We start from the raw sequence: 22,412 nt of genomic DNA on the forward strand, positions 1-22,412 counted from the left end.
TAGAAAATATAGACAAAATATAGATGTGTACTGTGAAGATGAGGACCAACTTTTCTTATTCCAGGTTTATAATTCTTTCCAAGAGGTCATGGTTCTCTTCATCTGAGATTTAGTTTGAGCATGAAATTAGAAAGTTCTAGTTTGCATGTGGAATTTCATTCTGATCATGTCAGAACAATAAGGAGCATTTACGAATGTTTTCATTCCACTCTTTTGAAAGGAATTAAATACAAATTACTTAAATGTATTTAATAGATGAGAATCCTATTTTCTAAATACTGTTTGGGTTAACATAAATTCTTCTCAGTCCAATGTTTACTTTCCAATGGTCTATGTAAGATTAAAGAATTGTTTTTAGTTTACTGAGCCCTACTTTGCCATATTTATTTATGTAATGGTTAGTTTATAGGCTTGTTTTAATATCAACCACGGAGTGCTTTGTTTCTATTGACTTTTCAGCTTTTCTACATTTCTCTTCTCTTCTTTTGTCCTTTTGTCCCCTTTCAGTGGGCATTGTCATTTATTTACTACCTTTAAATCTTCTGAGCCCATTCTTTTTGCTGAACTAAATCTTTAATCACTGTGGCAGGGGTTGAGGTGGTCTTATCCTCTATTCACTTAGGTAAATGGCTTATATTTCTAATTTAAAAGGGGAAAGCGAGAAGGAGGAAAAACTTCTACAGGACTGACAACTGGGTTTCTTTAGGAAAGATAAATGGGTTCTTAGGAAAACAAATGGGAGATAAGAAAGTTTGTGATGTTTGTTTATGCCAGTGTGAGTGGTCTTTTTCTGTCTTCTTCATAGCCATAAAATTCCCCACCACCACCCCCAGAGAAGGTATTTATGATAGTTGAATTCTTTGGGGAGAAATCTCTTTAGACAGATAAAGGAAGTTCAGAAAAAAAAAAATCATACACATTGTTATAATTTTGTGCTTTATGTGTTTAATTTCCCTGTCTGAAACTTCCCATAAGTTTCATAAATAAGCTGAGTTGTCTGATTGCCCCATATCTCATTGAATCAGCATTCTAGTCCTGGGAATAGGTCAGTAAAATTATACAGTTGTATCTTATTTCAGGAGGCAGTGGTACAAGTAGGGGTGGGGTACCCACCAAAGTTAGACCTTTATATGGTGTAAGCAATTAGGCACTTAATGGGGGATATTTCTATGGAAACAAAAGAAAAATAAAGAATAATGACCAGAATAGACTACAAACCCGGGGGTTTTGTTTTGTTTGTTGTTCCATTCAAAGTGTCTTTAGATGGGATAGTAAGGATGGTAGTGACAGTGTCACAGTCATGGTTATTTCCTGGAGCAGAGTATGGAAGATGCAGGTTTCTAGTAAAATTTTTGAGTGATCCACAGTTATGGTGATGAATTTTTTGTACTAATTCATCTAGCTTCAGCTTGCAGCTCTTTGGGAAAAGGGCAGTTTTAGTCCTCAGCGATGCCAAGTCAGGAGGGTAGGAGTAAAACTAGAAAGATTAATTGCCAACAAGATTGTAGGATCCAGTTTAGAAAGAGGCAAGAACAGCTCAAAGACAATGAATAGGACTAGAATCTGATAACCCACAAGGATGCATTACAGATTTTCAATAAAATATAATTTTTTTCTCTATGGTCACTCTAATTTTGATCAAACATAGGCAAAGTAAAATTACTCTTGCTTACAAAATAAGTCTAGTTTCATTAAATTTGGCCTGGTCATTTACATAAATGTGGCAAGGTTGGAAATTGACTATATAGACCTTTTGAAGTTTGCTTTGCTGGAATTTTTTTTCTTTTTTTTTTTTTTTGCGGTACGCGGGCCTCTCACTATTGTGGCCTCCCGCTATTGGGGCCTCTCGTGTTGCGGAGCACAGGCTCCAGACGCGCAGGCACAGCGGCCATGGTCCACGGGCCCAGCCGCTCCGCGGCATGTGGGATCTTCCCAGACCGGGGCACGAACCTGTGTCCCCTGCATCGGCAGGCGGACTCTCAATCACTGCGCCACCAGGGAAGCCCATACTGGAACTTTTTAAAGCCTCTTGAATTCGGGAAGTCAAGCCAAGAACTCGCCATCAGACTTTATTTGCAGTATCTGTAGATTTGGGTGAATTTGTCTCTTCTTGAGGTTCCCCAAATATTCTACAATTCCTGAGCTTGTCAGGAAGTTACTATCCTTACTTATTTGTAAGGCTTGGAATCCTATAAATCAGATACAGCACCAGTTTTTTTAAGGAGGGCTTTGTAAGCATTGGCTTTATAAAGTCAACCTAGGGGCTTCCCTGGTGGCGCAGTGGTTGATAGTCAGCCTGCCAATGCAGGCGACACGGGCTCGTGCCCCAGTCTGGGAAGATCCCACATGCCGTGGAGCAGTTGGGCCTGTGAGCCATGGCGGCTGGGCCTGCGCCTCCGGAGCCTGTGCTCCACAACGGGAGAGGCCACAACAGTGAGAGGCCCACGTACAGCAAAAAAAATAATAATAAAAACAAAAATAAAGTTAACCTAGTTTCTTAAAACTGTATGGTTATAACTGATGCTATGCACATCATTCTCAAATATGACATTCCAGTGAAAGCTTTAGTAAAACTAATGTTTTCAATTATGTCCTGTTACAGGGAGAAAATATTCTTATTGAACTTACACAAATAACTATATTGCCAGAGTTTCTGCATTCTGGAGGGATCAGGTAACAAGAAAAAGATAAATGCTTCATTTTTACTTACAAGGTAACATCTATTCAATTATTGTGTATAGATAGCTTAAAAGAGAGAGGTTCTTTATATCAAGAAAACAGAACATTAAAAAATCAGTAATACTCTGAGAAAAAGTCAAAAAAGAAACCATAATCCTTCTTCATTAGTTCTTTCAGCTCCACATAATTAATTCTTATTCTGTTTGATCTTGGGTTAGTGGTTTTGTGAACTCATTAGCTTTTCCATTCATTGTGGAAATCCTTATTCATTCCAGTATATGATCTTAAAGTTATTTAAGCAATGCCATTAGAAGCTTATACTTCAGAGTACCTGTCATAGTCCTTTTCATGAGTCTCTGAGACAGTCCTTTTTGATGAAGATGAAGCACTTTGGCCAGTAGCTGATTGTAAGAACTTTCAGAAAAGAATCAGAGTAAAACAGTAACTATGTGTGAATCACTAAAGGCTTAAATGACTGTGGTTAAAGATCTGATGAGAGTTTATTATAAGGCAATTGAAAAGGAAATTTAGATGACTTTGTCACATACGACTTTTAAAAATAACTGGAATTACGACTGATAAAATTATAAAAAGACATATTATGGATAGTAAGGACATTGTCAAATTTCTAAAAAACTTTATATAATTTCTGACATACTTACATTAATAACATATACACATACAAATATAACTAGGAAAGTAAGTATCTCTACTTATTTGACAATGCTTCCCATGCAATTTAGCTTATCAAATAAACCTAATTAGTGTGACATCTCTCTTTTTACAAGGTAAGAAAAGAAATTCTTTGAAAATTTCCAGGGATCTTCTGGGAAATCTCAAGGTCAGTTCAAGGTCAATAAGACTTTATTTAGAATTTGATTTGGAGAAGTTATCAAAAATGTCAAAAGGTTTGAACACTTGATTAAACAGGATCACAGATCAATATGAAACAATACTATTCAACCAAAGTGATAATAAAAGATTTAAAAAGTAAATATAGGGGGAATGGGAAGTAGTGTTTAAAGGGGACAGAGTTTCAGTTTAGGAAGGTGAAAAATTCAGGAGGTGGATGATGGTGAGAGTTGCACAATAATGTGAATATACTTAGTGCCACTGAACTGTATGGTTAAATATGGTTAAAATAGTATGTTTTATATTATATGACTTTTACCCAATAAAAAATAATTTTTTAAGTAAATATAGGAGGTTATATGATTATTAAAACAAATACACAAATTAGCTCTTTTAACATTTAGAGAACTTAGTTTTGGTTCTGTTCATTTTCAGGACATGATAAAGACAACATAAAGCACAAGAAATTATTCTGATAAGACACAGAATCTTTGTTCCTAGGTGAAAGACTCAAAAGGTAAAGAAAAACCTTTTATAATCTTATTAAGAGCAGACAAGTAATCCAAGAAGACTTTGTCATTTTAGTTTTACAGTGGTTATTGATAATAAACCTCCTTGTAACAAATCCATTCAATCTTAGCCAGTTTAACCACATAAGCTATTCTCTCTTGCTCTCTTCCTTCTCCTGTTTCTTTTCTGCCAACTCTTTATAACTTTTTATTTCCATCAGGATTTTGTCCTTTATTTTCCTCTTTCTTGTTTTGGAACAATGTGTTGAAAACCTCTAAAAAATTACTTCAGGGCAAGATTACGCTCCTTTTTTTCCTTAATAAAACCATTCTACATTCGTTAAATACTTTGCATAGGATTTTTTTCTTCAATCTTATCAGTCTTAGTTCTATTCACACATACTGTTTACAATTCTGTTTTGGGGGGGTTGCGTTGGGTCTTCGTTGCTGCGCACAGACTTTCTCTAGTTGTGGTGAGCAGGAGCTACTCTTCGTTGAGATGCCTGGGCTTCTCATTGTGGTGGCTTCTCTTTTTGTGGAGCATGGGTTCCAGGTGTGTGGGCTTCAGTAGTTGCAGCATGTGGGCTCGGTAGTTGTGGCTTGCGGGCTCTAGAGAACAGGCTCCGTACAGGCTCAGTAGTTGTGTCTCTCAGGCTCTAGAGTGCAGGCTCAGTAGTTGAGGGGCACGGGCTTAGTTGCTCCATGGCATGTAGGATCTTCCTGGACCAGGGATCGAACCCATGTCCTCTGCATTGGCAGGCAGATCCTTAATCACTGCAACACCAGGGAGGTCCTGTTTACAACTCTTAACACTTAGTGACCTCAATTTCCAGAGAAAAAGAACATGCAGGCAATGTGAACTGTCTGCTACAAACCAGCATTCTTTAGTATACTGGCAAGTTTATGAATACACAGTTTCATAATGTATAGAGGCATATGCTTCTTTATAGTAAAATATCTCAATATGGCAGCTTCCAGAGTGATTGATGAGTTCCAACCATCCTATTCTCATCACCAAACTCTTGGGGAGGAAACTTTTTCCTCTACCCACTTATATTAAGGGACTGGGGTACTGCAAATTAAGCTGACAAAAAAGACAGATTAGCAAGAGAAAAAAAAAGTTTGTTTGGACATGGGAGTACACAAATGAAGTGGCTCATTAAACAGCTAAGATTAGGGGCTTATATATCTAACTTAAAAGTAGAAAGGCAGGGGTGAGAAAAGGATTCTCAGAAAAAGATGGGTTTCTTTAGAAAAAATAAATGGGTTCTTAGAGGAAAAAACAGGAGATAAGAAAGTTTGTGATAATGTTTGTTTATGCAGGTGCAAGTGGTCTTTTCTCACCTTCTTCATGGCCACAAAAATCCCCTGGAAAAGGGATTTATGATAGCTGAATTCTTTGGGGAGTCTCTGCCTTTAGACAGATAAGAGGAGTTCAGAATAAAGGTTCTTCACAGAGGTATATTCTGGATCTCTTTCCACAGTCCATTGCAGCTTTATCCACGTGGACTTCCGTGACCGTCCTACTCTGTAATGCAAGATGTAATTCCTGAAAGCCTCATACCTAATGACAGTGAGGCCTAGTGTATTACAAATAACATATATTGTGTATTTTTTAAACCACTGGATAGTTGAACTGATTAGGCTTTTGAGTTATATTTATTTATTTTTAAGCCACTATGTGTTGTAAGAAATACATGAAAGACATCAGAGACCCTGGCTTACTCTGGTCTCTCACAAAGTTATATAATCTAGTCTTTTCTTTGAAATTTATTTTTTTCTTAGGTAAAATGAGGATAATAATAAACCATTCCTACAAGATTGATGAAAGATAATGAGATAAAGGAGAATGAAAGAACTTGGCATAGTGTTTGATACATAGTAGGGATTCACTAAATTTCAGTTGAATCTAAATCTAGTTGAACCCAAATTTTTGATGATGGCAATGAACTAACCCATTATGTTTTCTCCCTGTTTCCATTTATTTCTTGTCTTACTTTTAACAGTTTTAATTATAGTGGAGATGTAATAGTGTGGTCTATTTTTTTCAGTTAACATTATCTGATGTATATTTACACTACATTTGTACCATGTTATCCCTCTTAAGGTCACTACGCCATGTTGTCACTAAAAATCAGTCAAGTGGAATCACACAGTCATTTGCCAGTGCTAGTTATTTGTTTGGCAAGGTGGAAGCTTATACTTTTAGATTGCAAATTAGTGGCTAAGTTAATCTTCCTTTTTTAATTAAGGAAAGTCAACTAACCATAAATGTTGATTAAACAGATGATGGTACTGAAAGCAGCATATAGATAATATATGTTACACAAATTACTTAGCCTGTGTGTCTTCATGAAGAGTAAAGAGAAAATCAAGGTGATTATCTGAAATCTATAGGCTCAAAGTCTAACAAAACAATGTTTACCTCAACCACATTTGTGAATTTTTGTAGGGATTATCTGTCTAATTGCTCCAATAATCCACTTAGGTCCTTAAAATTTTATCTAAACCCTCTTTGTTTTAGTCATTAGAAATGATTATTTTCCCTTCACTATTTTATACATGTAAATATTGAGAAGATAAATGACAGAGTGACTACTAAGCTCTTTACAGGAAGTACCGAGAATAAAGGCAAAATACAAAAATAAAGTTTTAAACTGCTCACATTATTTTGGATGGGAATTTTCTTGTTGTTCTTGGTCAATATTTCTTAGTCTTACAACAAACCTTAGAGAATCAGCATCCTAAGTTATTTCTGCAGGATGTAAATTCATCTGTTCTTCCTCCAGATAAGTTATTTATTTTAGAGAAAAATCAATGTTGAGGTTGAGACTTTATCAGGTTAAAAAGCAGCTTAAATCCAGTGATGAAAGTGTTATCTCTCATTTGCACCCGCTATTAGTTTGAATTCAGGTATTTGTGAACCTCTAGAAATATTTACTTTTTTGCTTATCTTCCTGCTGGTCTTATGGTCAAAGAAGAAAGGGGTATAATATTTATTGTCTAAGTGCCAAGTATTAATTAAATCATTTGATGGTTACAGACACTAAAGAAAAGGAATAAAAAGGAGACATTTTGTTCCTCTGCAAGAATAAAAGAGCTGGCACTCCATTCATTTGGTATTCTACTCCATTTGGTAAGGACTCTTTTCCTCTTGCTTTCACTGTTTATGTTCAAACATCTAGATGCATTTTTCAGATTGCCTTTGGAGACTGCCTGTGAGGATAGGGATTTACATTCATTTTCAAAGATCACAGCATCTCGTCGCAGAGAACATTCATTCTACTATGAAATTCAGCAGTCTATATGAAAAATATGCAAGTGTCACTTGAAATCTAAGCTCTTAAATGAGAAAGAGGACATCTGGTTATACTGCTTGTGCTCCCTATACACCCACAGTCTGGAAACTTGCAGAAAATTTTCTTAGCAAGTAACCAAACAACTACACAGTACAATAAAACCTCACCCACCATTGATTCAAAGATGTAAAACAACCTTAAAGAGAGGAAGTTTAGAGTCATCAATTTTGTAATACAAACTTGTAAGAATTTAGAAACTATGAGTAAAGGTTACTTGAACAATATCTTTGGAGGAATTCTGCAAAATATCTAAGAAAATAAAATAGTGTATGATATTTTAAACAATTTACAATTCTGACCTGTTCATTACTTGGGAGTTGACATCTCCAAGCCAGTCTTGATCAGTTCATATTATGAAGGATTTTATTGCACATTCCATTTTCTGCCAGGGACACTCTTTTCTCAGATACTCATGTGACCTGCTTCTTTATTTTCCTTTCAGTCTCTACTCAAGTATCCCTACATAAAATAGCATCCCCCCTGTCCCCAGAGCACATTCTACCTTTCACCCTGTCTTTTATTTATTTTTTTTTCTCCTTAGCCCTTACCACTTATTTAACAATCTGTGTATTTATTTGTTTGCTGACTCTCATCTTCCACTAAAATGTAATCTTTATGAGACCAGGGACTTTACTGGTTTTATTCATTCTTTGTTCCCAGTGTCTATAGCAGCTCCTGGCACATAGAAGGTACACAATAAATATTTGTAGAAAAAAGAAACAAATGGAATTTGCCTGACTCTGAAGCAAAAAAAAAAAAAAAAAAAAAAGACTAAGGAAAAGATGTAAATTGATAAATAACTGGTAGAACAATAACACAGAAAAGGGCCTCTTTCTATTTGTGCCTGATGTTCTCAAATCTATTTGATGTTTGTTTTTTGCTGGGCTTGAAATGTAGGCATTCAGCCAAAAGGCTGCATGCTGACTAATGAGATAGAGATACAGATCTAGCCCAGCAATATTCATATGTTCTATATGCATTCATTTTTCTCTAGTGACATTTTAATATATTTTGGTGAAGATATTCCCAAGATAATGAAGATATGTCGAGTGAGCATTGAAAGTGATGAGTTTTTTTTTCCATTATCAAAGACAAATACAGGTGTGTAATATATTCAGAGCATTGAAAGTGAGGAAAGAAAATGAGAGAACCCTAAGTAATGAAAAGAAATTAAAGCTCTCCAGTAATGAAAAGGAAGGCCAAACTGAAAACATAAATCTCTAGACTCAGCAAGGATTTATACTAATGTGGAGTGAGTGGACCAATGGCTTTCATGATGGGACTCATTTTGAAAAAAATGTCATTTCCACTGCCAAATAGAGTTCATGGTTTAGTGAAAATTTTGTCTTCAGTCTAATCACATGAGCCAAATTCTGGCCTCATATATTCTGATATGAGGAATGAACCAATTCCTGAGGTTCTTTGTGAGTTTCTAAGAATAATATCAAGGAGGGTGGTCCCAGCTAAAGTGAAATCTTGGTGTATTTGCATTAGGTCTTATGTTACAGTCTGGAACTTCTGTGTAACATGACATTAACAGAATAAAGACCATTTAATTCAAGACTGCTTTAGAATCTGTCCAAATGACCATGAAAGATATCAACTCACTTATAATGCAGTCCTGATGGCCAGACCATAGCGTATGTGCTGGTTTTAGCAGAGACTTAGAATAACAAGGCAAAGGGGAATCTAGACAGGTCATTTTCAAGCAGGACCAAATCTAAATCAATTCAGAGAAGTATCATCAGTTTTGGGGTTTGGGCTGTAAAGAACAACTATCACTGATCTATTTTTTTTTTGAAATTGACCATGTTAAAGTAAATCAGATTAGAACATCTCCTCTAATACTGGCTATATACTAGCAAAATTAGGGCAAATAGTTGACACAGTTTATACCCGAGGGTATTGATGATTCAAATGAATCCAGCTGTTTTATTGGAAGGATGGGGAAACTCTCTGGATGGTAAGCATAGCAGTAGCAGCTAATACAAATAATGCTCACATAGTGTAGGTCATCCTACCTTGGTCTGCTATATATTGGGTTCCATATATTACACAATAAAATTTGACTTCAGTCTTTTTCAAAAACTTTAGGGAGTGGGTTGTTTAATTCAGTCGCTAATAAATTGATTTCCAGTTCTTTTGGTTGGAATAAGTGAATATTCATAGAAATAGAGAAATAAAAATGGAAGCCAAAGAGTAGATGTAAAGACAGATGCACAAAACTATACTCAGGAGGAATATATTTTAAGTTTAACAAGATTGTTATAAATCATGTTGTCATCCCCTTGAGAGAGCCTCTCTGGACGTTTCTGCCTGCAAGTCTTCCAATTATTGTTGTAGATTTATCCAGGCTTTGTTTTTCTTGTTTGTTTATAGAAAATGGTAGAAATTGATGTCAGAAGATGTCACTTGTTTCAAGTTCTAGCCAGTATTTCCACTTGCTCTAATCTGAATTCTCCCAAAGTGGTCCACTTCCAAAAGCAAATATAGAGCACAAAACAATAAATCATGATCTGAAATACAGTATACATTTGAAAAGCTTATTCTTTTATCTTATCAAATGAGTGGCACTTTTGCCAAGATAAATAAAATATGTTTTCTACATGATATTTGATGAGTATAATATTCTTTCTTAAGTTAAAATTAATTTAATTTCATTGTTATTAGAATAAAATATATAGAATGCAGAATAGAAAACAAAATAGAATTGGGTCTCAATAAACTTCCAACATGCCTTTCTCTTATAGCTGCATATGAAAAGGGAAAAAAAGCAATATAAACGCTTGTTTTCCTGAAACACCATCTGTTATTTCTGTTTGAATTAAGCTCAGTGCTCTAAAGGTTATGGATACTGTACAGTAATTAGCACCACTGTGGGAAATGTTTTTACTTCTATGCATTAGAGTTCCCCAATTATACAAGTATAGAATTCCAAGATGATCTCTTTTATCAGAGGTGTGACTAAATTTCTTTCTTGTGCTATAATATCAGCAAAGTAATACTGCATTCAATGTTCTTGCTCTGAAATGCAAATAAAATAAGAGCTTTGTTTTACATGTTTTACATCTCATTGTTGTTTTCTCTGTGTCACATATACAGACATTTTGAAGAGAGTGATCATCAATTGTTATCAAATACCTGTAAAATTCTTTTGATTTTTATACCTTAGGGAAATTAATTGTCTTATATTAAATTTTTTTTTTTTTTTTTTTTTTTTGCGGTACGCCGGCCTCTCACTGATGTGGCCTCTCCAGTTGCGGAACACAGGCTCCGGACGCGCAGGCCCAGCGGCCATGGCTCACAGGCCCAGCCGCTCCGCGGCACGTGGGATCCTCCCGGACCGGGGCACGAACCCACGTCCCCTGCATTGGCAGGCAGACTCCCAACCACTGCGCCACCAGGGAAGCCCTGTCTTATACTAATTAATCAGAAAATTAGATTCCCTTCCCCAAAGGGAGGCCAAAAAATTTTAAGTACTTATAAATACTGTATGAATATCAATATATGTTTCATACATAATTCCCCCCCACCCACCCCATTCTTTGGGAGCAGTGGTCCAGAAATATTTAATTGCATGGCATGGGGTTATAGGTATTTTACATTGAGGTTATGTCTGTCCTTAACTTACAATTAAAGTGACAAATTTAAGAGTTATGTTTCTCAAGCACTGCTCTTGTAATATTTTTAAAAAATTGTTTGAAACAAACCAAAAAAGAAAACTAAATTGTGTTTATACATAGGTCAAAGCTATTCAAATTAGGACTTTGACTATAAATTCCAAGAGAGTAAAGAGTATTCGAAAATTCACAAAACTCTGTAGAGTCCAGCAGTGGTCTGGCCATGAGCTTCACCAGGGTCAGTGCTATGTCATTGGTGGCTCTGCTCAGTGTCAGGGATTGCCACCTGGTTAATTCAGCCAGTAGTGGTGATGATAACTAAGGTAGGTGTACACTTGGTATGTACTGAGTGCATTACATAAATTAACTCATTCAATTATAACAACAAATGTTGTACAGTAGGTACCATTATCTCCATTTCACGGATGGGGAAAGTGAAGTTACATACTCTGTGATGCTAGGGAAGTAAGTGGTGGATCTGACCCAGACAACCTCACCTCAAGGTAAGTCTGTGCTTTTAACCTACCTAAGAACGGCAGTCAGCAGCTGAGATTTGCCTTAGGACTGTCATAAAAGGCAAACTTCATAAAAGAAGGCCAGGGCTCATTCTCTACAATAATAATAGCAAAGCCTTAGATGGCACTCTCTCTACACCGAGCACTTTATCTCTAGCAATTAATTTAATCTTCCTAACACCCCTAAGAATAAGGTTCTCTTTTTTTAAAATTTTTTTTATTTTTTTTTATTTTTGGCTGTGTTGGGTCTTCGTTGCTGCATGCCAGCTTTCTTTAGCTGCGGTGAGTGGGGGCTACTCTTCGTTGTGGTGTGCGGGCTTCTCATGGCGGTGGCTTCTCTTGTTGTGGAGCACAGGCTCTAGGTGCACAGGCTTCAGTAGTTGTGGCTCGCGGGTTCTAGAGCACAGGCTCAGTAGTTGTGGCGCATGAGCTTAGTTGCTCTGCAGCATGTGGGATCCTCCTGGACCAGGGCTTGAATCCATGTCCCCTGCATTGGCAGACAGATTCCTAACCACTGTGCCACCAGGGAAGCCCAACGTTCTCTTTTTATTTTTACTTTATAGTGGTGGAAACTGAGACACAAAGACATTAAATAGGTTGCCTACAACTGCATTATAGAGGCAGAGGAAGGCTTTGAGCTCAGGTGGTCTGATTCTACAGTACATTTTCTTTGCTATTATGGGATACTGTATCATGTTTTGGAAATTTAAAACCTAAGAAAATTATGGGCAAAATTAAGTTTATGGTAGTCAAGTTTAGGGGAAGGAGGAGGAAACGTATAAAGGGCCATTTATTTATTTATTTATTTCCCTTTCATCTAATGTATTAAACAGTTTTGAGGGCTTCTCTGGTGGCGCAGTGGTTAAGAATCCACCTGCCAATGCAGGGGACACGAGTTCGAGCCCTGGTCCGGGACGATCCCACATGCCGCAGAGCAACTAAGCTCGTGCGCCACAACTACTGAGCCCGCGTGTAACAACTACTGAAGACCGCGTGCAACAAGGGAAGCCACCACAATGAGAAACCTGCACACCACAAACGAAGAGCAGCCCTCGCTTGCCGCAACTAGAAAAAGTCCATGTGCAGCAACGAAGACCCAACACAGCCAAAAATAAATAAATAAAATTTTAAAAAAAAGAATAATAATGAAAGATAATGAGAATGTCCCTTGTCTGTACAACACTTCATTAATTTAATGCTATCTTTAGATTCCCAGCTTCTTGCTATACATTACATGATATACTGTGCTATTTACCGTAGTCCAGAAATTGCAGAAACGCTAACACATGTACTCAGGAACTTCTGTTACATTCTCTGAAGGCTCTGTCTATATATGAGAATTATTTAACAAAACATGGTTTATAAAGTCCAAGTTACTAGAATGAAGGTTTTGCACAGGCAGCTCTTAACATGAAAATGAGATTCATTCCCAAAAAACCATTCCACACCATTTTGGATGCTGTCTCCACTTTCATGTCTTCTAGCCATCACCTCTGCCCTGTGCAATTATCCTTTCCCCTAGACTGCTTCTACAGAGATATTTCCTCTATGTGTTCAAGTGCTTTTTAAAAATTCAAATTCAATAAAATGGAAGAAATATATCAAAAATATCAATGACAATAATACACTGGCACTCTACAATTTAATCTACATTTACCCTCTCGTTTTAATACTTGTAATAGGTTAAATTGTGTCCCCCACCAATTCATATGTTGAAGTCCTAACCTTGAATACCTCAGAATGTGACCTATTTGGAGACAGGGTCTTAACAGAGTTAATCAAATTAAAATGAGCTTATTAGGGTGGGCCCTAATCCAGTATGACTGTTATAAGGAGAGGAAATTTGGACACAGACACACACTGAGGGAAGACAATATGAAGAGATACAGAGAGAAGATAGACATTTCCAAGCCAAAGAGAGATTGTGGAACATAGCTTTCCCTCAAAGCCCTCAGAAGAAACCAATCTTGCTGATAATATTATCTCAGACTTGTAGTCCCCAGAAGTGTGAGATAATAAATTTCTGTTATTTAAGCCACCCAGTTTGTGGTACTTTGTTATAGCAGCCCTAGCAAACTAATGCAGTACTCTTAGATTAAAATTAGCAAAAAAAAATTTCAAACAGCTTAGCCAAAAAATAGAATTTAAGAAAGGAGACTGGGACACCTCATAGATTCCAAGAAAGTCTGGACAACCAGCCCCAGCCTACAGAGACTAGGGAACACCAGGAGCTCAGGCAGCATCTCCCCATCTCATTCTCTCTGTCCCACAGGCCACATCATCTCTCATTCCTTTCTCTTTCTTGCGGACAGATCACTGTATCACACACATGACTGTACCAAAGGCTACAAAAGGTGCAGGTCCCATAAACTAACAAATACTTATTAATATTAAGTTTAAATCTCAATTCCAAACCCATAGGAGACAGAATCTGATAGACCTGACGTAGGTCAGGCATCTATCCCTGTTTCAATCAGCTACGGCCAGGAAGGCAGGGCTACGTAGGATAAACATAGCTTTGGGGAGTAGGACCACATTGCGACTGTTATGGACTTTAAGGACTTTTGTCTTCATAGACCCCATCATCCCTAAACACAGTTAGTAAAAATTATGTTCTATGATTACATTGATTTAAAGATATAATTATACATTAAAACATTTTCTTTGACATGAAATTAATTTTTCTCCTGATTTTAAAGAATTAAGACATTTTCATGGGCCTCAAAAAGTATTCTGGTCCTAGGTACTGGGCCTGCTGTGCCTCATATAGCTTTTTTTTAGTGAAGTGGACTTTTTAGACAAAGAGGGAGTATGTATGTATAGCTACACATTCCTATTTAGCTAGGCTTTTCAAAGTCTGTTCTCATCATTTTTCCAGTAAGACACTTGTAACTTGTGTTGTTTTTAATGATGATACAAGTAATATCAATGCTGGAGAGGATATTTTTCCTCGTGTGTTCCTCCATCTAATGCCTTTCAGATTTATAACTGACAGTGGTTGACTTCCACCTCCTGATTCCCATACGGTCTCAAGGGTGTAGAATAACCTGGAGGCTTGTGATAGAAAAGACTTGGGGTAAATTATTTAAGCTCCTGGACAGAGCTGAGTAAGTATTTTCAAATCCCTTCTCTAACACACAGGGTTATATTTTATCAGCTATATCCATGATAACATCTCACTGAAGCATATGCCATTAGTCCATCTTTCATAAGTAAAATAAATCAAGAAGTCCACTTATTCACTAGAAATACATATATCTTGCCTCTTACATGACATTTAATTATGGGTCAAGTTGTACAACTGTAGAGGTGTGTTTTCTGTGCTAGAGGTATAAAGGGGTTTCTAATACTTATTCAACTTCTCTATTATATGCCAATTTTGAGTGCGTTTATCTGTGCTAGCAATAATGATAGAAATGAAGTAACAAAAGCAGGGTGACAAGTGTGCGATTATCTTCTGGGTTTCAAATTTAACAGGTTGGACATATGACGAGATTGAATATGAGCATTGCACCTGAGTGACTATTTCACGAAGCTTTCAAGTGGGACTACTAGCAAATGACTGACATACCCAGTGAGGCACAACTTTGGGGGAAAAAAAGGTCAGTTCTTATAGACTTGTGGGTTACAGAAGTAGCAGTAGTTTCACAGAAATTTGGGTGGCTGATTTTGAGAAATCAAATAAAACTAAGACTCTGCAAAATGTCACGAGTCACTCAATGGAGTCATTGCTTATGTTAGTAGGTATTGGTTATTCATTGCCATTTTAGGCTGTACACACAAACGTGTGTTGCATTCACCCTGGGAACTCCCGTCTTTGAGAGCAAAGGATCACTCTCTACATCAATAAAATAAGTATGAAAAAGTGAAGCAGAACTAGAGTGGCTTTGGGACTTAATCTGGAAATCTGATGGGGATGATCGTTAATTTCATGTGTCAACTTGACTAGACTATGTGGTGCCCAGATATTTGGTCAAATGTTATTTTGGATGTGTCTGTGAGGGTGTTTCTGGATGAGGATAAGATTTGAATTGGTAGAATGAGTAAAGCAGATTGCCCACCCTAATGTGGGTGGCCTTCATCCAACCAGTTGAAGACCTGAATAGAATAAAAAAGCTAACCCTCCCTTAGTAGGAGGGAGTTCCTTCTGCCTGACTGCTTTGAGCTGGGACATCAGTCTTTTCTGGCCTTCCACCTGAACTAAAATATCATCTTTTCTTGCGTCTTGAGCCTTTCAGCTTTCAGAATGGAACTACACGAACTACACCGTCAGTTCTTCTGGGTCTCCAGCTTGCCAGCTGCAGATCTTGGGACTTCTCGGCTTCTGTAACAACGTAAGCCAATTCCTTATAGTAAATCTGTTTATACATAGATATATGTCTGTCTATCTATCTACCTACCTACCTACCTACCTACATCCTCTTAGGTCTATTTCTCTGGAGAACTCTAATACAATGAGTCATATTAAGTAAAGCTCAATCTAAGTTTCTTCCTTGTAACATATTTACTTTTAATAATTTAGCCAAAGTGAAACTAGCACATTGTAGACTCTCAAATGGATTTATTATAAGGGAAAAAAATGAAACAGAAGTTACAACTTCTATGATCAGACATCTTTTCAGAATGGAAGCCTTTGTTTCAACCTAATCATCTATTTTTTAAATGGACTAGATTAGGGCTTTCAAACTAGTGAGCAGTAGCACACTTCTTCATAGTGAATGAGGTACCATGAAAAGTTGAAACTTGAACGGCAGCTGAGGGCATGTGGGGAGAGCAGGGCAGGGATGGGTCACCTGCCCTGAAGGTCTTCACCAGAAGCAGTGCTCTCTTGCGTCCACCAGAAGTGGGCTTTGCCCAGGCACTGGGGTGCTCTTGTGTGGTGCCCCAGACCAGGGAGATGAACCTGTTAACCAAAGTGCAGCTGGTTGACAAGCTGAATGAATGCGAGGCTGGTACTATGGTGATAGCTGAGGCATCATGGCACTCCGAGTACAAGGACAGTGCCTGGATCTTCCTGGGAGGCCTTTCTTATGAATTGACTGAAGGAGATAGCCTCTGTGTATTCTCCCAATACTGGGAGATTGTTAGCATTATTCTCGTGCAGGACAGGAAGACAGGGAAGTCTAAAGGATTCTTCTTTATCTTCTATGAGGACCAGAGGAGTACAAGTTTGACCATTGACAATTTTAATGGAATCAAGATCAAGGGAAGAGTTATCCGAGTCAACCACATACCTAGCTACCATCCCGTCCCCCTCAGTCCTCAGAGGATGCAGATGATGCCACCAGAAAGCTCTGGGAGAGGGGCTATGGGGCTCAGATCCCCTTGTCTAGTTCATCTGAAAGCTTGGATGATGAGGCACTCTCAGAATGGCACAAATGGGAAAAACAGAGAAGAAAGAATATCAAAGTGAATACTGATATACAAGTTAAAGATGAAGAGGAACAAATAAGCCATGGTCCTTGCCAGCCAGAGGCCAGATTTAAAAAAAGAGGATGCTCTAGGCTCCCATAAACCTACCAAGGTTAAGCTAGAGTCTACAGAGGGCACGAAGCCCTAACACCCAGCTACCCCGAGGCCGGGATGGCTGCTGCAGGGGACAGCTTACTGCAGGGTACGGAGGGATCTGGAGAGGGGGCTGAGGAAGGAGAACCCAGGCTCTGAGTCCACCTGCCCTTGATCAGAGACCAGAGGAGGAAAGAGAAGAAGAGCAGGGATTGGGACAGAGGTGAAGCTCAGATAGATTTTAGCTGATGTGAAGGCACAGCCACACATATTCTCCAATCCCAGTGACCACGGGCTAGACCAAGACTGCAGCCTGCTTAGATCCTTAAAGTTTGAAATGAAATGTGATATTTAAAATGCTATGGGACTGGAATTAATTTATTAATTTTGTATAATTTTATAATATAAAGTCATTAATATATATTAATTTTATTAATTAAAATTTTATTAATTTTATGTAATTTTAATTATTATTAAATTTATGGTTTATTAATTATATGTTAATAAATTAATTTAATAGAATTTCTTTAAAATTTGAGCATCATTTGTTTTGTTCTGTATTCCTACAACCATTCAAAATTTTACAACAGTTGAAATTACATTACCAGATTTGTATGGCTCCTTTGATAAACTCCTGAGATTTTTTTTTTCAGTGGTTTTTTTTTTCGTCATTTCTTTCTTTCTTATCTGCCTTGGGTCTTAGTCGCAGCACCCACATGCGGGATCTTTTGTTGAGGTGTGCGGACTCTTTGTTGCGGTACGCGGGCTTCTCTCTAGTTGTGGCGGCCGGTTTTCTCTCTCTAGTTGTGGCGCGCGGGCTCCAGGGCGTGTGGGCTCTGTAGTTTGCGGCATACGGGCTCTCTCATTGAGGTGCTGGAGCTCAGTAGTTGTGGCACCCAGGCTTAGTTGCCCCGCAGCAAGTGGGATCTTAGTTCCCCGACCAGGGATCGAACCCTAGTTCCCTGCATTGGAAGGTGGATTCTTTATCACTGACCACCAGGGATGTCCCGATAAACTCCTGAGATTTTGATGCCTAAGATTTAAGAGTAGTTCTCTGTGGTGATCCACCATGTAGTAACTCCCCTCCCATAGTATTTGGCTTAAATATTACCATTTTCTATGTAGCAGGATGTGCAAAAGTTAGAAGCTCTAGATGATCTCTATAGTCTTTTATGGTTCTAAGCTCTTTAGGCTACCATGGAAGAATTTCAGCCAGCAGAGAGGGAACTGATTAATATTATGTGATTTTTCTAATAAGCAGTAAAACATATTTAAAATATTTAGGTTTCTGCTCCTATATGATTTTATATATCAGTAGTCATGGAAATTGTTTTTTTTTTTCCACTGTACCTTCAGCTAATGATAAAGGGCAAAGAATATTCTTACAGAAAGTAGTATCAGTTGAGATACATGACTAATCATGGTTGATTAAAATAGATTATTTCTGATCGCATATTCTTGCTATCCTTCTCTACTTCATATATACATATATGTGTGTGTGTGTGTGTGTGTGTGTGTGTGTGTGTGTGTGTATTCCAAGAAAGCATGGTATTTTATTATATCTCACAAGAAGTTGCTTACCTGCTAGGGAGCTTGGGATATGTAAAGTGATCTAGCATAATTGAAAATGCAAAGATTTTCTGGATTTTGTTAGTATTTGATGTTTGATTGATGAGCATTTCACTCCCATTTGCAATTTCATATTCTGCCTATGGACAGAACTGCATACATGAACTAGCAGGGTTACTACTTAGGACAGAAGCCTTAAGCAAACCTTTCAGAAATTGCCTGTCCATTTCAAATAAGTCCCCAAGATTCTAATATCTTGAATGACTTTGAATATTGTGACTTTGGACCAGTAATTTTTTATACAGGAACTCTATTTGGCCTAAAAGTTTTCTCAAAAGATCTCTACTTATATTGCACTAGTACATACAGAAGTTACCAGTACTATAAGCAAGGAGAATACTGCTAATCAGTATTTACTCATCAATGGAAATTTCTATAGTAGGCATTTACTATGGATTTTAAAGATATTTATAATTGTAATATTTTCATAAAATAACTGAAAATAGAAATACTTTTAATTCAGTTATCAGAAATTGGCTATTTCCCACATTTACTTCTAGTCTTTGCCTACATGTATGCATATTTTACATAGCTGTAGGTCCTTTATTTACTCCTTTCATTCACTCATTCATTCATTCAATAAATATTTCTTAGGCTTCTACTAAATACCAGAGGTTATAACATAGTTGGGAATAAAAAAATGAATATGACACAATGCCTGACCAGAGGAGGTCAAGATATAGTGGAAGAGATGTACATGTAAACAGTTAAATTAGAAGTTATGTTTAGAGTACTCTGGAATAGTAAAAGGAGACACAGGTGAGTGAGTGAGGCAAATAAGGTAAGAAAAGACGTTGCAGGCAGGGATTCCAACGGGTGCAGAAATGAGGAGAGATGCAAGTTGTTCAGTATAAGTGGGAGCACACAGCAATGTGAAATAGGGCCTTTTCTCCTTTGAGAAAAGGAGAGATGCGAGAAAGATGCGAGATGCGAGAAAGTCCCTGCATACTATACAAGCTATTTGAGTTTAATTTGAAGGCATCAATGATTTTAAAGAGAAAGTGACATGGTGAGAAATTGGGAAGGTGGAGGATGAAGTAGACTGGGGAGGAACTGGGAGCAGAGAGATGAGTAGGGAGGCAATTGCAGTAGTTTAGGGAGGAGATCATGAGGGACTGAACGAGGCAGCTTGGTGCAGGAGATAGAGAGGAACTCAGGATTACAACAGATATTTAAGAGATCATTTTAGGGGACAAGGAAGGCCCCCAAGTTTACGACTAGAGCATACAGGAAAAGGAGCAAAGTATATGTGGTAGGGAGGGAGTGGAGAAATGGAAGATGATGGCAGAGAAGGTTGAGTTACTTTTGCTCCTTGTTGAAGTCAATCAAAATAACTGGTTGATAGTGGCCCAGAATTTAACCATTAGGAAATTATTGGTGACCGGTGTACGCGCAGTTCACAAGAAAGATGAGGGAGAACACCAGGTAGCACTAAAGGTGAGCAAATATAAACAGCACCTTCAAACAGTCTTTTGCTTATTAAATATAAGAATACACAGCTTTCAATAATTTTAATAGCTATATAATGTCGTATAGTGAATATAGAATAATTTAGCAAACATGTAGAAGTATTTATTTTTCCCTTAAAGTAGCAGTGCACTGAACATGTGCTTACTTTGCTGCTGTTTCTTATGTTATTTCCATAGGACAAATTTTCAGGAATTGGATCACTGGGTTGAAGAATATGAGTGTTTTTGGCTTTTTGGTTTTTCCAAACCATTGATCATCATTTATACATATGATATAAGTGAATTGATTCAGTCATAAAGAATTTTGTGAGTGAAATAAAATGACAAAATTCTGAACTGAAATGCATAGCTCTGGTGAATATGGCTGGATATATTAGGCATTTGGATTGAGGCTAATCATTTTTCTCAAATATTATCCATTTGAAATAAAGGTGGGCCTAGAATTAGTGAGATACCCAACCAAAGCTGTATTGTGACTTCATAATACTCTTGCCTGTGTGTGTGATACACTTGTTTATCTTGTTATTTAAAATTGTAATAGAAGAAACAAAACACATGTTTTATCAAATGTTGGGAAAACTGAATTTTATTCTTAATTCTGTAAGGTGAGAGTAAAATTGACTGTATTACTTGAAACTTCCTCTATGAAGTCCTTGGTGGCTACCTCAATCACTTCACAGTAGAGCTGCCTCTGATTAGAAGAGCAAGCAGGTTAAATTTTTTTTTTTTTTTTTTTTTTTTTTTTTTTTGCTGTACGCGGGCCTCTCACTGTTGTGGCCTCTCCCTTTGCGGAGCACAGGCTCTGGACGTGCAGGCTCAGCAGCCATGGCTCACGGGCCCAGCCCCTCCGCGGCATGTGGGATCTTCCCAGACCGGGGCACGAACCCGTGTCCCCTGCATCGGCAGGCAGACTCTCAACCACTGCGCCACCAGGGAAGCCCCCAGGTTAAATTTTTGATGCACTGTATTTATATAGAGGAGTCCTATTGCCTAAAACATGTGACATTAAATACCTGGAGATTCTAAATGGAAAATAAGCCATAAGTTAAATAACAATATCTGTTATCAAAGATGATTTTTTTATAGGAGCACATAATTTGGGGTGAATCCATTACATAAAACTCAATAACTTGTGCTGAAATAATTAAGTTGACAGGCCTAATGTTGATTTTACTGTCTTTTCCCCCCAGTGTTTTGCTTTTCATTTGTATGAGAGGAAGAAGGCACATGGTATGAGTTTGGCTCATGTGTCTGAATATGGCTCCACAGGGAAGATTTGATACAGCTGAAGCTATTGCTTTTTAGAGACCTTTTATGATGAGCAGCTGCCTTAACAGCCTTCATCTTGTGACATCACATGAGCTATATCTCCGCAATAGGAAGAGAGAAAGATATGGCTGAGAGTTTTTGACTAAAACTTAAAATTGCAAAAGCAGAAACAGAGGTGGATGTTCCTGAAGTTATATTTTTGTAATATGTGACAGATACACAATTGTCTTATCCTAGTTTTCTTTTTTTTTTTTTTTTTTTGCGGTACGCTGGCCTCTCACTGCTGCGGCCCCTCCCGCTGCAGAGCACAGGCTCCGGACGCGCAGGCCCAGCGGCCACAGCCCATGGGCCCAGCCGCTCCGCGGCACGCGGGACCCTCCCGGACCGGGACACAAACCTGCGTGCCCTGCATCGGCAGGCGGACTCTCAACCACTGCGCCACCAGGTAAGCCCCGTCTTATCCTTCTTTTAAAGCATTCCTTTAACTCGCAGGGGTTTCTGTTTTGTCTCATTCATGTAGTCAAACTCTTTCTTTGCCATAGACGATGGCATTTTGTTTTAATAATTTGAGCCCTTATTCAGAAGGCATCTCAAAGAGCTCACCTACAAAAATAGATTTCAGGACCACACATTCTGAAGGACAATTCAGTGCTTCCTTTCCTCTCATGCCCCCACGTGCAAATGAAGAACCTCAATGCATTGGTTGTTAATGTAATACAAGGCATAAAAATTCATCTAGTTCATCTAATTGTGGTTCACCAGAGGGCTAGGATGGAATCACTCACAGCTGTATTTGTGAGATGTGGCAAGAGTAGCTTTTAACCTATCCAGATGGTTCCCAGCCTATGATGGTTCAGCTGACGATTTTTTGACTTTACAATATGTGAAAATGATAACGCGTTCAGTAGAAACTGTACTTCGAAGCTTGAATTTTGGTCTTTTCCCAGGCTAACGATATACAGTATGATACTCTCTCATGATGCTGTGCAGTGGTGATGACCTGCAG

General features: G+C 37.9%; 1 protein-coding gene and 1 pseudogene across 1 annotated transcript in view; both read left to right on the plus strand.

Moving 5' to 3' along the window:
- The window catches only part of NRIP1 (nuclear receptor interacting protein 1), a 185,424-nt gene extending 182,759 nt beyond the window's left edge, over positions 1-2,665 (plus strand). Inside the window, exon 5 of the transcript XR_003431978.1 lies at positions 2,603-2,665. The gene's annotated coding sequence lies outside the window, so the exon portion shown is untranslated. The remainder of the gene's footprint in view (positions 1-2,602) is intronic.
- Positions 2,666-15,933: 13,268 nt separating this feature from the next.
- On the plus strand, positions 15,934-17,401 carry LOC113618347 (RNA-binding motif protein, X-linked 2 pseudogene; annotated as a pseudogene).
- Positions 17,402-22,412: the final 5,011 nt, after the last annotated feature.

The sequence above is a fragment of the Aethalodelphis obliquidens genome, unplaced genomic scaffold (assembly GCF_003676395.1).
Source record: "Aethalodelphis obliquidens isolate GAN/ISIS:26980383/991018 unplaced genomic scaffold, ASM367639v1 scaffold1, whole genome shotgun sequence".
NCBI lineage: Eukaryota > Metazoa > Chordata > Mammalia > Artiodactyla > Delphinidae > Aethalodelphis > Aethalodelphis obliquidens.